Source organism: Epinephelus fuscoguttatus, linkage group LG12 (assembly GCF_011397635.1).
Source record: "Epinephelus fuscoguttatus linkage group LG12, E.fuscoguttatus.final_Chr_v1".
Lineage (NCBI taxonomy): Eukaryota > Metazoa > Chordata > Actinopteri > Perciformes > Serranidae > Epinephelus > Epinephelus fuscoguttatus.
In genome coordinates, this window is record NC_064763.1 from 10,829,747 (window position 1) to 10,847,139 (window position 17,393).

Consider the following 17,393-nt stretch of genomic DNA (forward strand, 5'->3'; position numbering starts at 1 on the left):
GTGTCAAAATAAAATACAAGTATTTTGTATTTTCAAATACAGCAAATACTTTTTTTCTTTTTCTTTTAGGAGCGACCTGCAGCTCTATCGGTCACGCAGCTGGTTGGTTGGTTGGTCCACAAAGCTTTTCGTGACTAACTCAAAATTTGCATACTGCAGCTAGAGACCGTGAGTAACTATTCCAGAAAGAATACCCACAAATTGTCCATAGGTGACACTATACTAACCTATTCAAATCTTTTTGTGAATAACTCAAAAATTCCTTGACCAAAAATGCTAAAATTTACATGCTGCAATTAGAGACCACAGTAACTATGTCAGATAGAACAACCATGATTAATTAATTAATTAATGGCGTGATAGGTAGCAAATTTGGTTGCAGCTATTGCAAATTTGCACTTGTTTTCTCACAATTTGGTGTAGCAGAGTATTCAGGTTTGGGCTATAGGATATACAGTACAGGCCAAAAGTTTGGACACACCTTCTCATTCAATGCGTTTTCTTTATTTTCATGACTATTTACATTGTAGATTCTCACTGAAGGCATCAAAACTATGAATGAAGACATGTGGAGTTATGTACTTAACAAAAAAAGGTGAAATAACTGAAAACATGTTTTATATTCTAGTTTCTTCAAAATAGCCACCCTTTGCTCTGATTACTGCTTTGCACACTCTTGGCATTCTCTCCATGAGCTTCAAGAGGTAGTCACCTGAAATGGTTTTCCAACAGTCTTGAAGGAGTTCCCAGAGGTGTTTAGCACTTGTTGGCCCCTTTGCCTTCACTCTGCGGTCCAGCTCACCCCAAACCATCTCGATTGGGTTCAGGTCCGGTGACTGTGGAGGCCAGGTCATCTGCCGCAGCACTCCATCACTCTCCTTCTTGGTCAAATAGCCCTTACACAGCCTGGAGGTGTGTTTGGGGTCATTGTCGTGTTGAAAAATAAATGATCGTCCAACTAAACGCAAACCGGATGGGAAGGCATGTCGCTGCAGGATGCTGTGGTAGCCATGCTGGTTCAGTGTGCCTTCAATTTTGAATAAATCCCCAACAGTGTCACCAGCAAAACACCCCCACACCATCACACCTCCTCCTCCATGCTTCACAGTGGGAACCAGGCATGTGGAATCCATCCGTTCACCTTTTCTGCGTCTCACAAAGACACGGCGGTTGGAACCAAAGATCTCAAATTTGGGCTCATCAGACCAAAGCACAGATTTCCACTGGTCTAATGTCCATTCCTTGTGTTTCTTGGCCCAAACAAATCTCTTCTGCTTGTTGCCTCTCCTTAGCAGTGGTTTCCTAGCAGCTATTTGACCATGAAGGCCTGATTCACGCAGTCTCCTCTTAACAGTTGTTCTAGAGATGGGTCTGCTGCTAGAACTCTGTGTGGCATTCATCTGGTCTCTGATCTGAGCTGCTGTTAACTTGCGATTTCTGAGGCTGGTGACTCGGATGAACTTATCCTCAGAAGCAGAGGTGACTCTTGGTCTTCCTTTCCTGGGTCGGTCCTCATGTGTGCCAGTTTTGTTGTAGCGCTTGATGGTTTTTGCGACTCCACTTGGGGACACAATGTTTTTGCAATTTTCCAGACTGACTGACCTTCATTTCTTAAAGTAATGATGGCCACTTGTTTTTCTTTAGTTAGCTGATTGGTTCTTGCCATAATATGAATTTTAACAGTTGTCCAATAGGGCTGTCGGCTGTCTATTAACCTGACTTCTGCACAACACAACTGATGGTCCCAACCCCATTGATAAAGCAAGAAATTCCACTAATTAACCCTGATAAGGCACACCTGTGAAGTGGAAACCATTTCAGGTGACTACCTCTTGAAGCTCATGGAGAGAATGCCAAGAGTGTGCAAAGCAGTAATCAGGGCAAAGGGTGGCTATTTTGAAGAAACTAGAATATAAAACATGTTTTCAGTTATTTCACCTTTTTTTGTTAAGTACATAACTCCACATGTCTTCATTCATAGTTTTGATGCCTTCAGTGAGAATCTACAATGTAAATAGTCATGAAAATAAAGAAAACGTATTGAATGAGAAGGTGTGTCCAAACTTTTGGCCTGTACTGTATATCCTATAGCCCAAACCTGAATACTCTGCTACACCAAATTGTGAGAAAACAAGTGCAAATTTGCAATAGCTGCGACCAAATTTGCTACCTATCACGCCATCAATTAATTAATTAATCATGGTTGTTCTATCTGACATAGTTACTGTGGTCTCTAATTGCAGCATGTAAATTTTAGCATTTTTGGTCAAGGAATTTTTGAGTTATTCACAAAAAGCTCACAATCCCACCGACACACCCGTCCCTATTCAGTGCAGAGCACATGCTGCTTCCCCTTCTCTCCCAAGGTCCTCTGCTTTGTCTGATTGGCATATAGAAAAAGAGTCACCTGGTTGAATGTTGCTGTCCAGGATTATGTCAAGTTTCTATGAATCAAAAGATATTACAGTTCCTGATACCTTTTGGAAACTGATGTGGCACAGAGATTGTCCAGTTTATTTCCAATGTCTATACAATGGCTAGCAGGATGCTCTTCTCCATCTCTCCTCTTTCTTAAGTAACTACCCATCACATGTCAAAGAGTGGCAGTTAAATAGTTAAGTAGTTAAATTAAGAAACCAGTGAGGGAACTAATGAGGAACTAACTATTAGTTGTTGCTCAGTTCTTAGGTACCTACTCATCAAATGTCATAGATTGTCTAATGGAAGACTATACTGATAAGTTACTAGAGAACAGAGTTTGAGATCCCATATTGATACATCAATAGGTTATTATTAGTTCATGAATATCTGTGAATCTATCACACTGAGCACTTGATTAACTCTGAACCAGCTGCAGAATCAATACTTTATTTGCCACATGTAATCACAGTGAAATGTAATACCGACAGCTCCTTAAGATTGTGCACAAAAAAAGCCCAGTGACTAACATTTATCAATCATAAACAAATTAGCAACAATATGGGCCTGGTTGAAAGGGGAAGTGACCCAATCCAGGATCTCAGTGGCTGGAGATCAGAAGTTATTCTTGAACCCCTCAGCACCAGTCTGGTCCTGGCACCTGCTCTCGACCACAGTATGAAGAAAATCACATTTGGGATCCCAAAAATATCCATGTGGCCAGAACCACAGCCAGTGTTCAGTCCTTCCACATCCACTCCGCTTGCTCCCCAGTTGCAGAGATGAATGCAGAGATGGTCTTGCCCATCTTTGTGGTCTGGATTAAAGCTAGTGTTTATCATCTCCACCTTTCCTAGATGTTTACTCCGATGCTAAAATTTAACAAACCTTGATAGTTCCACAAAAAGCTTAAAAAAGTGTGCAGTAACAACTTAATCATTACTAATTAGTTAAACATTACCCTTTTTGTTCCACGCTGAAGTGGTTACTGAGTACTGAAACATTACTTAATTATTACCTGACCATAAGTTACCCTTTTCATGTCCCCTAAAGTAAAGTGCAGCATCATACTGATTATTTAATGTGTACTAGATCATTACTTACTACATTACGTCTTATCCTTTTTATCTGTCACAAGAGGTGTTACACCCTTATTGACAAATACTGTAATTAATATTGTTCTTCTAATATTGACTCATGATGGATCCTCCCAGTAATTACAATTTCAATGTAGCAAATGGAAAGACAGTAGATTAAGCTGGGAGCCCAATGTGTGTGAACACCACAGACATGGAAAGTTTTAATTAGTTTACATATAGTAATCTCAGTTTTGTTCTACAACATTCTCAAATAAAAAATAACTCAATCATGCTCAAATCAAAGACACCTTTAGTTAAGGCTAAACAATATAATATTCACTTAATCACCCATAACAAAATGATTAAACCGAAACACATACAGGGCTAAATCGCTAAGCTAGCAGCAGCTATTCATTAATACATACAAATACAATACGCTGCTTAACGCTAAGCTAGTGGGGGCTGATTAGTAACACACCATACAACCAATGAATACACTGTTGACATTTGTAAGTGCTATGGTAGTGGGAGATTTTTAGTCACAACTAATGTAGAGGTGACAAACGCTCTGTGTTCAGATCAGTTCAACTCGCCAGCCAGTGGGATTTAAGTGATGAGAAGAGGAGGTGACCTCACCTCACCTGGACATTCATAGCTTGGAGAGGTCTGGGACTGGCTAAGTGGTTGTTGGCTTTTTAACCTGGGTTACATAAACCTTATATAATACTGGTATTTCATCATTACTTTATGATTACCTTACCAACATGTCTTATGTAAGTGCACCGCTTAAATTAAATAGAGTACAACCTTTCAAACAACACAATTAAATTATGCTATGTGAAAACTGGCTATATCAGGAAATAACTGTTTAATAGGTTGTCACAATCCCTGTCTCTCAGTCCTCTCCTGCAACACTGCTGCAGTAGTTTTCCACTCTCCCTCCCTCTGCTCCACTCTACCTGCCAGCCACGCCCACTTCATCAGGCCACTCTGCTCACCTGCCTCACAGCTGCAGCTCATTGCAATCAGGCCTGCATATAAGCCACTCCAGCACCTTCACTCACTGCCAGATTGTTCTTCTGCATTATGCGAGACTCTCCAGCGTTCTTCTCCTGCCTGATCTCCCGGTGCCAACTCTGCCTGTCCCCGACCTGCTCTCCTCGTCTGCCTCCCGGTAAACTCACCTGCCTTCTGTCCCCGACCTCGTGCTTTGCTTCAGCGTCTCTGGTTTCTGCCTGCTCGTCTGGTCTCGACTCCTCCGCCCGGCCTCGTCAACTCTCCTGCCTGCTCCTCAACGGTGCTTCTGCCTTCGCTGACGGCTCTTCTGGCTACGACCCCCACACCGGCTCCCGACCGCCTCAGCTCACTCCTCGTCGGCTTCTCAGCTCGATCAGCCGGCGTTTCAGCCCACGGAGCGCCTGCCTCGCCACCTTCGGCTGCCGTAAGCTACATCTCTCTCCTCTCTGTGAAAGAGTTTTGAACTGTGTGGAACCGGGGCTCTGGAGCTTCCTCGGTTCCGTGACTGAGCCCAGCCGCTACTCTTCCCCTTATCTGTGCTTCAGAGACTGTGTTAGGGCAACTTGCCCAAGAACTAACTTTATCCTGTGTTTATTCTGCCTGCTGCATTCCCTGTTTGCTGTGGTGCTAATAAAAGTCATTACCAACTATTCCTGCGAGCCTGGTACTGCATTTGGGCCTGGTCCATTTGATTGAAACAAAAATTCATTTTCAAACTTGAAGCACATTTGTGTATTAGCACTATTGTATTGACTTTTGCATATACCAAGATATTTGAAGGAACAGTTCAACCCAAAATGAAAAAAATCAAACATGACTTTCCTCTTTCGCAGTACTATTTATCACTGAAAATTATTTTGGTGTGAGTTGCAGTGTTGGAGATAGGCTATTGGCTGTGGAGATGTCTGCCTTCTCTTGAATATAACGGAACTAGGTGGCACTCAGTTGATGGTGCTCAACACTCAAAAAAAAAAAAAAAAAAAAAAAAAAAAAATTACCATCTCAAAAAACTCAGCAGCAATGTCTCTTTCCAGAAATCATGACCTGGTTACTAAAGATAATCCACAAACCTTGTTGCAAGCAGTTTCATGTGGGAACTATTTTTTCTATCGTACTTAGCCCACCAACCGTATCACTACGCAGTACACAGCATGCATTTACTCATGGACAAGAGGTTTGTGCTCATGACGGTGCAAGATGTAAATATTAATGGTGTCCTCCTCAGCTGAGCTGTTAGCTAGCTCAGTGGTGCTAGGTGAGCTAGCAGTAGATGCACACTAACCCGCCAACTGTATCACTGCTCAGTAGGAAGCATGGATCTACATTTAGGTCACCTATCACCACTGAGCTAGCTAATGTTACAACTCACCAGAGGAGGATGCCATTAATTTTTACATCTCACACTGTCATGAGCTTGAACCTCTTGTCCATGAGTCGATGCACGCTTCCTTCTACGCAGTGACACAGTTGGTGGGTGTAGTTTGGTAGGCTACGTACTTCTATGCTTTGAGCACCACAAGCTGAATGCTATGGTCTCATTATATTCAAAAGAAGGCAGTCGATATCTGCAACATGTGAAAACACAACACTAGATTGATAAATAGCATCACAGGAAAGAGAAAAAAATGTGTTTTTGATTCTGTGGTGAACTGTCCCTTTAAGGTCATGAGACAGTATCAATTACAGTAGTCTGAGTGGGCGGAAGTTCGCTGCATAGATCAGCCTCTCATTGGGCGGAACGAGCCACCCGCTGAAGTCCCGCCCTACCACCTCCGGTTGCAATTTTCAACACGTCCTTTACTAACTTTTGCAGTGTTTGATCTTGCGGGGATGTAGCCATTTTTCTGCCATGGTTCGCATCCTGTAGGCGATATTTATGTGGGCGTGTTACACCAAAACCTGTTTCCCCCTGGCAATATTTTTGCAAGCGCACTGTTGCTGTGGCACCACCCAGAACGATTGTGATTGGTTGAAAGGAATAAAAATTGCCGGGGCGTTTTTTTCTCCAATCTTAAAGTGAGAGTCGGCCCAGCCAGACCTTTCTTTTCTTGAGAAAGGTCTGGTCAGCGAGACTACAATTACAGTAACAGTAATAATTTTAGCAAAAGTGACAAAATCAAAGGAAAGACCTGAATATCCATCCAGGTCCAGGGAACCTTTGTGTCACAATCTGCCTATAGATAAACCCCTCATTATAATAGAGATACATTTAAGAGTTCAGTGGTACAAAGACCATCGGCACTGGTCAAAGAGGTGGAAAAAAGTGACATGGTCAGATGAGTCATCCTTCACCATATTGTCAACAAGTAGGCGAATGCATGTGAGCTGTCGACCAAGAGAACAGTACAGACCTGAATGCTTGACTGCTACAGTTAGGGTAGCCAGTGGCTTGTTATCCTGTGGGGCGGCATTTTGCTGGCATGGTTTGGGTGCAATTGTCCCCTTAGAGAGAAGGGTCACTGCAAATCAATACAGAGTAGTTATGTGTTGTCGTTTTTTTCCTATAATGAAACATCTCTATTCTGATGGTGATGGTCTCTTCCAGGGTGACAATGTTACGATCCATAGGGCACCAAGGGTCACTGAATGGTTTGATGAGTGTAAAATTGATGTGAATCATATATGGTCTTCACAGTCACCAGATCTCTACCCATTTTAACGCCCATGGGAGATTTTGGACTGATGTATAAGACGCCACTCTCCACCATTATCCTTGTAAAAACACCGGATGAGGGAATATCTTTTGGAGGAATGTTCTTCATCCTTCTAACTGTCCCATAGACCTGTAGGATCAACGGCAAGGCAAACTGAAGCTGTTACTAAGATGTTCTAAGACACTTAATGTTAGTTTTTCCTTAAATTTCTCAGAGACAAATTAATGTCTTTCACGTGTTCTCCTGTCCTGCTCTGAGTATATATTGTCTGAATGTGCAGGTTTTTGAAAACTTTTTGCATCCTTAAATTGACACCCGTCCGCACCTGTCAAATGGAGAAAAGTTGGAATGAAGTTGCCTGTTCGAAAGAGTTCATTTTTTACTGAAACTGATACTGTCAAAACAAAACTGTGAGGCTTGATCATAGATTTGAACTCTTGTTTTGCAACATACTGTGCATTCACCAAGCCACAGCAAGAACTTTTTAACCTTGAAATGCTCAAATAGTAAATAGTAAAATAGAACTTTTTCTGACAGAAGGTGAAAGAAATCGTAAAAACTTTAAAAAGTAGGTCCATACAATAGTTAGACATTTGTTTTTATTTTTCAATTATAGATGTAATTAGTTTATATTGTCACATTGCTATCACTTTTAATGTGATGAATCATTATTGGCTCAGTTTCTCGATCCACCAAAGTGACCCAGGCAACAATTAGTGTGATTGCTTTGAGAACTTTTGCGGAACAAACAAAAATTTGTTTAGTGCTCTTACACAACACTGAATAATCCCGGGAAATATCCTGGGCCCTTGTCAACCTGCATGAGTGAGGATTTTCAATTTGGTACATCTGCACATGCAAAGTTTTGTTGAGAAAATTTCGATACAACATTCGAAAATGTTTTACTCAAGTACATTAAACTCAGTTTCTCGGTCATTTATTTTCCAGTGTCCTTTTTAAACTGCCCAGCTAACACGTTGCAGTCTCTGCTAAATATAAGCTGGTGGTTTACCTAATTTTATCACTCTCTTAAATCAAACATAGTTGTTTAGATAGCTGCCTGAAGTCAACCATAACTAATGAATACACTGCCAATTTCTACTCAGGCCAATGGATGAGAGCAATAGCCTCGGGTTAAAGGAGTGAGGCCTGCAGAGCAAAGATGATACAGTTACTGTCCAGTTATTGTTTTCGTAATATTCTGTATGATCCCTGTTGAATCAAAACAAACTTCTCTTACCACAATATGTCTTAAATGGCGGCAGGTGTTTTCTTGTACTTTTTGGTCGTAAAGACTTTTCAAACCCTAACCTAACCCTTAAACCTGACCAACACTAGAACTAAAGTTTTGATTTGAACAGGTTCACCAAGCCAGTTCCAATATTGTAGAAATATCCTATTGAGGGGGGAATACTTGGCATAACCCTAGATTTTGTGTTTTAAATTACCCTTATAAGATGAAATGGATGCTTTTGAAACTAATATTCATTAAAATAAAAACACATTTTAAATGCTTCACATTTGCAAAGAGGCCCTCAGTTAGACCTGTGTTCAGCTGTGCAGGAGAGTGAAACACTAAATTGAAGAGCTTGCCATATTCATTTTACCATGAACAAACTCTCCATTGTCGGCTGGTAAAACTTCAAATGATGCAAAACATAACATCTGTACAATTCCTTATATTGCTGTGCAATGTGAAAGTATTTATCTATCAACAAGGAGTATGATTTTATTATTCTGACAAGTAACCTGTATACCAGGCCTGCTCAAAGTGACTGTCCTGCAATTCAGGTTGATTTTGTGGACTATTAGTATGAAACTATGTGCTGAATTACAAACAATAGACCTCCTCATACTTTATTTTCATTAATGTCATATTTGACTTTGGTACAACATAGACCTTTTTTGATATGTTTAGGTGTTAAGACTTCATTAGCTCATATTATCCCTCTCCACATTTCTTGCAATAAGTCTGAAAAAAAATCTAATTACTTATTAAAAAGTAATAAAAACTTTGTTAGAGAATCGCAGAATTAAAAAAAATCTCAGTTTGCTTTATTAGAGAATATATTAGATGTATGATTTTTAAATGAGTGGAAAAAAAAAACGAAACCAGAAAATCACTGACAAAACTGCTCTTATTGGCATATTATTTGTAAGAGCAGTTTCACTGCACGGACTACTGTACTTCTGCCAATATAATTATCTGACAGGTAAAGCAGTTACATAAACACTCTACACTCGGGGTTGAAAATTTAATTTACAGTTTGTTCCATACTAAAGATTTCACTGACTGTGAGCAAATATGAAGCAGATGTAAACTAACTGAAGGTCGGCAACAGCTTTGATACAAACATCGCTGACCCCGTCCTCTGAGAGGTCAACAAAGTGCCCACCTCTGTGCTTTCGAGAATGGATGGGTTGCGAAGTTAGCAATAACGTCCCATCACAGTTTTTCTCAATTTCTAAGACACTCTTAATGAAAATGGGATCTACTTGATCTTCATCATCACCTTCTGTGCACAGCAGAAGTCTTCTCTTGCAAATGTGCTGACACCTTTTCGTTGGTTTCACACAATTCTCACATGCATTTTCAAAACAGTTAACACAGAACTGCTGTTTACAAGCATGGATCAAAGAAGCCAAGGGTATGTAAAAATGAATTATGAATGTAATAAAATGATGAAGAAGACTTTCTAAAAGAATCTCGCCTCATACAGTATTTCAAAAACGTGTAAAACGTGCAGGTGCAGAGAGTTTCAGGTACATCGTCAGTGAGCACAACATCTTTGGAGAAAAGAATAACACACATGCTGTGATACACAGCTTGCTTCCTTTGTTGGCACATGCTATGGCAGTGTAAAGTATCAACAAGTAGCACAGGCAGTAAGCATTAATTTGTAAGGTCAAACTGAATCACGCTGATGGCTGCATTTTGCATCCTGTTGTCCACTGTGTAATTGGTTGACAGAATATATTAGGTTGACCACAAGCTGTGTTGTTTGATGGAAATATTTGAGTTTTGTTGCATGTTTTTACTGTTTTGTGAGTGTTGGAGCAATTTTGGCAAAATGTGTCATTTTGGCTGGTGACTTTCACTGTTTGGAAAATGAGTGGAAAAAATATTAAAGCAAATGGAAAAATAAAAAACAAAAAACAGCAAGATGTATAAGAAGGACAAATTAGAAAAGTATGGTGTTCATACATATGTGTACCTTGTTTTCAAAATGATTGGCCTTTTATTCAGCATGAACACATCTGTGTCCTGGCATTAGGCATGGGTAATATTGTAGATGTCAGATTTGGAAGAACAATCATAAGACATTTTAAGCATGGTTAAAGTTTAAATAAGTGCAGGTCAGAGGTTAAAGCAAAGGCTGTGTAATCCTGCAGGAATTGCCTGGTCTTGTACACCAGCCTATTGCCACCTCTCTGGGCTGTTGCAATGGGCTAAAATACAATAACACAGGTCTTTGAAGAAGCAGTATCATGTAGTTGGATACGTGTAGTTGGCACCATTTTCTGGTGTTGAACTGAAAGGCTTTGTGTCTGTATTGCACTGTCTGGAAAAAATAACAATCCCAACTCAACAACTCAATCCCATAGAGTTTTGTGTAATTTCTCAATGTTTTGAACACCACAAACAAAATTCCATTAACTTCTATTGTGTCAGGCTTTTAGTCTCTTTAGCTGATGATTTATTTTATGTTTATCCATTATGTGCAAATTTGAAATCACAGTTACTTTTAGAAAAATAATACATCAAAGTGCACCACTTCCTGTTGAAATCATTGATGATTTACTCTTTGACTTTAGGTTAGGTTAGGTTCTTTAATGTCCCCAGGGGGATAATTGTTTTCACACATCATTGTTGGTTTCAGGGCAGCATACACAACATATAACAGATAACAGATAACAGACTCTCTTCCCACATATTCCCCAGATAACAAATAACAAATAACCCTCTCCCACACATACCACAGAAAAACCATATAAACATAAACATGACATAGACAGTGTACAGGGGTGAAATATTAAATCTACGTGTTTTTGTTTAGGGCTGTGATGGCTGAGGGGACAAAACTTCTTTTAAAATGGGCTTTTTTCCAGTCCAGTACCTTGTATCTGTGGCCAGATGGGAGAAGTATGAAAAACTGGTTGGACTTGGGCAACTGCAACTGTCTGCATACCATCAGTACATAGTGCATTGTTATGATGCAGTTCCTCTATTAGCCACGAGATGCTGAGTACAAGGAAAGTCAGATTGTATTTAAGTTCTGGCAGAAAACTGCCTCAATGTCACTGTGGTCTCAGTAGATACAACAATGCTTACAAACTTTTCATTAAGAAGGTGTCACAGCTTAAAGAGAGGTGTTTTTAGGAATGCTTTTGCTTAATCTGTCAAGCATATCAATTAGGTTCAAAGTTAGGTTGAAATCTAAAAGCAAATGCAGTCATAGTTTGCATTATTTCAGTCAGTGATAGAGTTTTTAAGGTAATCTTGGAGCCTTTCAAATTTATGAACACATATACTGTACTGTTTATAGTAATTAACAACCTATTCTTGTCTATTTCTTTCCCACCATTCCTCCATAAAATGTGCAAGAAAAACTGAGACATAGCACATTACTGACTGCTATCACCCAGACTAAAAGACAATTTAGACTAAATCTGTGTAATGCTTGTAGATAGGCAGTTTGTGTTGTCTGCTGTGAAGGATTTTTTGAAATATGTAAACAACATCTGAATTAAGGAACAAATTTCAAGAAAGAGGAAAAACTGAGGTATTGACAATACAAAATGGATACTCTAATGTTTAGAAAATGGTACACAGGAATAGAAAAATAACAAGTTTTGTGATTATTTTCTGTGTTTTGACTGCAACACAGGTGGTCCCATGCTGTGCTGGACTTGGGAACATAAAGTACAATCAATGATTGCAGAGTTTGCACCTGTGATGCAATATAGGTGCCACATATGCCCCTGTCAGTAGATCCATAATAATATGTTAAATGCTTTAAAACAAACGTTTCTAGTAATGTAGTAGGCTAAATGGCGGACCTGTCAACATATATGAGAAAAAAAGAAACTTTATGTTTTTTCTAACAGAGCAGAACTAAATAATCCACTTTAAATATACACTTGAAATTGGTCCATCAAAAAAAAAAAAAAAAAAAAAAAATAGCCAGATTACTCACATCACAGTGATGTACAGTATATCAACCAAGGACATCATGTGACCTGCAGCATCCAAAATTACCACATATTGGGCAAACATCAGAGCTGCCTTGATGTCCTTCTCTTCTCTTCTCTTCTCTTCTCTTCTCTTCTCTTCTCTTCTCTCCTCTTCTCTCCTCTTCTCTTCGTGCTACTCTTTTAAGGTCATTCCCTTTTTTTGTCCATTCTTGAAGGACTGAATTTTGTTCCAGTCAGGAACAGGCGCTATGAAGGCCATGGAAGACTGCCAGACAGAAATGTCCCCGATAAGAACGCCCACAGAAACATTTAACACCTGCATTTTCTTGCCCTATTGTAGCCTTGCTTAAGCCTGCTGAAATGGGAGTTGACCAAACTCAGAATTCAGCAACTTTATTTTTTCAAGAGAGAGACATTATATAAGCTGTGTTCACTGAAACTGACTTGTTAACTTGCCTCCTAATGTTAAGACTTTCTATTGTAAAATAAAATGACAGTATTCCAGTGCAGCGACATTAAAATGCCTCATTTGTGTTTGCTCTGGCTTAAACCTCGCCGTTTCCACAGTGAGAAAACTGACATGCAAATTATACTTTCCCTGCATAAATATTTGGCAAGAGTTCACAATAACAACTTACTGTCACTATTACTTTTTCTGATAGTATATGAAGCCTAATATTACCCTCACCCTCAGGCTGAAAGAGGGTGGAGATAAAGGCGGGAATGTGTGGGAGAGCAGAGCAAGGTTTCTAAGAGGCAAATTGCCAAGGCTGAGACATTAGATCGTCTTCCCCGAAAAACAGGGAAATCTGCGAAAGTGAAAATTCAAGGTCACAAACAGCATGAAGGTTTCCAGTCGGAACTTCAAGTCCTCACTGAGGAGGAGGTCTTTACCAGAGTGTTAATATAACCCGATAATGCCAATCCATGCTCAACCATGTTTTTGTCTCTTTTGTGCTAATTCTTGCATGTCCTGCGTATTGTGATATGCATTCAGTATGTCGAAGTTGTACACCACCAATGGAAAAGAACAAATAAACTATCTATCTATGAGATAATGCACATTTGCATATCATTTTCTGCCAGTGCTCATAGAATATTGATAAACAGACATTTTAATCCTGATTTCCTTTAATGTAACTGTCATGTGCACCTTGGAGAAATGCACATTGTTTCTTTTTTAATAGCAAAGTATAGTTTTCAACATTAAAAAGTGTCATTATTTTAACTTAATTAAGCCCGCCTAGTTTTCACCTCCTCCGCACCTGGCCTCTAAAGGATCTCTACTCCTGTCCCCCTGGCTTAATGGGCTAATGTTGTCCCGGACAACATCAAGGTGAGTGTGCATCAAAAGGAGGGATCCTTGGCCTACATGCACTACTTGGTAACAAGCCAAGGCTTGGTCACATGGATGAGGGTTTATGATGTTGTAATGTTCAGTTAGTGGCTCCAGGTTGCTTTTCTGATGATGTAATCTATAAAACAGATTTTATATGTTTCTTATTAAATCAAACATCTTAATCAAGACTTCCAAGTCCACTAACACACTCAGACGTGTATCTGTTCTCACATGGTTAAGACCAAGTGAAAGTTGATGTTCAACTTCAACTTCAAACAACTTTATTTATCCCCACAGGGCAATTCAGTTTGCAGCCTCAGTCACATAGTCACATGATGTTTTCATGTTGGTTTTTTATTTATTGCGAAATAACATACATACGTAAGGCTCAAAGTTCAGTGTACTTAAGAACAGGCTTCATTGGTTAGTTGAACAGAGAGCAAGAGGAAACATAAGAAGGCAAAGAGGGTTGACATTCAACACCAAGCATGTGTGTCTAGATGTAAATGATGCTGAACAATGCTTTCTGATGTTTTCCACTTGAATAGTTAAATAGATTGCAAGAAAACACCACATAAAACAGGGTTATTATAGTTAAGAGCAAATAGCTGCACCATTAAACTATCAGTGAAATTTTCCAGAATGATTTTGTCTTTTTTGTCTTTGTCAGACAGGATAGATAGACAGACATGAAATGAGGGGGGAGAGAGAGAGAGGGCACAACAAACAGCAAAGGGCCGCGGGTCAGACTCAAATATGGGTCACTACAGTATTTCAGGCTGATCTGATGTAGCCAGCGGCTATCCAAGCCAAGATTTCCTCATTTCAGCTAATCTCTTTAAACAGATATCTGCATATGACTGCAGATACATTTTTAAAAAGCTAATATGAAGCGAACCTGTCATCAGTCGATAGATTTTGAGATTGCATTTTGATCAATGTATTCTGTTTCAGTGTGATATACTGGAAGAAATGAAATATAATATAAGTTTGTTTTCTTTTGTTTATAATATAGAGCCATGGAAACACTGGTTTAGAACGTGACCTTGCTTAATTCAATGTATTTAACAGTTTAAATCGTCTGGTCTGTTTGTTTTGGAGAGGAAGAATCCTTTGAGGAAATTTCCGCTACTGATAAAAACTCCCTGAACATTAAACACTGAAGGAATTCTAGCCGGGCGAAGTATCAGCTGGTTGCATTCTGCAATCCTCACCACTAGCTGCCATTAAATCCCCCTAAATCTTACACACTGCTCCTTTAACTTACTTGTTTAACTTTCACTGTCATTTTTTAGTTTCTAATAAACAAATCTTCCTTGCCTATGATTTGTCTATTTTAAATGCGTCAGTTCATTTTAAGCCCCATGTTGTGTGTTTTAAAGAGCTGCCTGTCTGTCAATATGGTTAAGTTTGGAGTCAGTGGTATTTTTGTTTGGTGTAAGAGCTCCACAGAGAAGACAGTAACATAAAACAGCAACACACCTTAATTGTGGTTTACTTTGTGATTTTCAGAGCAGTCTTGGGGCTGCTTTGACACACATGGCCAACAGTTTGTAAACTGTTTGACAAAAAAATGCCAAATAAGCATACTTTTCAAATCTTCTAAGCTCTTCCATGGCAAGAACTACTTACGCCGTGTAATGGCTGACCCACATGGAGTCTTGTGTTGCAAGACATTTGAAGGGTTACACCAGCAATGGGAAGCCTTGGCATTTTAAGGGAGAGCTGCAGGACAAATGCCAGCATATTTTAAGAGACAAACAGCACCAGCACTAAGGCCCTGCTCTTGTAGATACAGCCCATCAACAACGACCACTGTGTCAGAGTGACAGAAGGCTGCCTCCCACACCAGGTCTTCTTCTCCCAGCTGGCAATGGGTAAAATGGTGAGATAAGGGAGATAAGAAAAAAAAATCTCTGTGAAGGCCATCCTGAAAGAAAAGTTAAGATCAGTACTCAACCTTATGAGAAAAACAACCCTCAAATCCACTATCATGATCAGTATCAAACCAAAGGACACAGCACGGGCAGGGAAAAACACAGACTTCCAAACATGTCACCAATGCGGCAGGACAGATGTTCATATGTAAATATACATGTGCTATAAATATGTCTTTTCAGGCTATGTGATAATGCACTCTGAGTCACAGGCCAGCTGTTTTCATAATGTACAGTATGTAGAGTTCCACATTCACTCCCTGCTTTGCTCTGTGCATCTTTACCATTGTTCAAAATATTAATGGAAATATAATTGCAACTCATCACTACACTTTGTGAATCAGCTCAAAAAGAGCCTGTGCTGGGTATTCAGAACATTTCTATTCACTTTTCTAGTGAACTTTTCTGGTGAACAATCAGCTTTTTCAACTATGTCAAAGGTCTTTAAATATGGTCTGACTGCAGTACATATAGCATTAGGAACCTGTAAATTATAACAGTTTTGTCAGTTTTGAACAATTAATCAAAAAATTTGGACTAATATCATTTTTTTTTCTGTTATTTACAAGTCAGGGACTTGCTAGAACGGGACACAAAAAGTTTTCTAATTTTCCAACTATCCCAACATTATCTTGCCTGGATTTTTTGTTAATAGTCAATATTCTAAATAAGAGTATAGTCTCAATGATTTATGCTCAGGTCATCACCAGATACAGTAAAAATCCTCTACATCTCATACTCATGAACAATGGGGAAATTATCAACCAAGTCGCCAGAATAAATGCTGGCATTGTATGTTTCTGCAAACTGAGGATATGCGACATTTGTACATTATTATGTAGCAAATATATCAAAGCTTTATATTTCTTTACATATCAGTACACTGTGGTTTTCATGTGGTTATGTTTACGCCTAAAAACCATTTGATTATAATTCGGAAAAGATCATGTTTTTCACTTAAGAAACATCCACTTTATTGGCAGAATCGCCTCTAGAAACTTAGCTATGGCTCACTACAAAATAACTGGTGTTATTTTTTTGTTGGTCTTAAACATAGACTGAAAAAAAACAAGCTAAAGCAACCCATTGGTTTGTGGACTCCAATTTCGAAGACTCGAGTTCAGCATTTCTGTATTTCGCCATCTTGTTTTTTTGGAGCCATAGATGACCATATTTGAGCAAGTGTGGAGGAGTGAGGGTTGGATCTTACTGAGATCCGTTAATAATGTGTAACTTTAAGCCTTAATAAAATGTAAATGGGAGAGTTATAAAACAAAATTCACTCTGTGTACAGTTGTCATGAAGGGGGAAATTAGCTATAAAGACCAAAACTTCTTTTTGTACCAGGCTGTAAACATGTTGATTTCTGCTGTAAAGTTGGGCATTATAACATGGGGGTCAATGGCGGTTGACTGTCTTTTGGAGCCAGCCTCAAGTGGTCACACAAATGACCGCAGTTTTTGTCAATTCCATGTTGGCTTCATTTTCCAGTCCCAGAGGTTGCCACTTGTTCTCAAACAGTGGTATGTAGCTTGGCAGCCAACTCAGCCCAGTTATCTAAATAAGATATTCTCACTGTACATTTCTGCAAACCATGAATATGTTATATTTGCATGTTTCATTCGGATCATATCAGTGTTTTAAAAGTGACGTAGTAGATGAGCTGAATTTGTCATCAGGAGGTGGAGGGGAGGGTAGATGTTGTGTCACCTAGGTAAGGTCCCTGACAAGCTGCAGACCACTGTTTGAGACC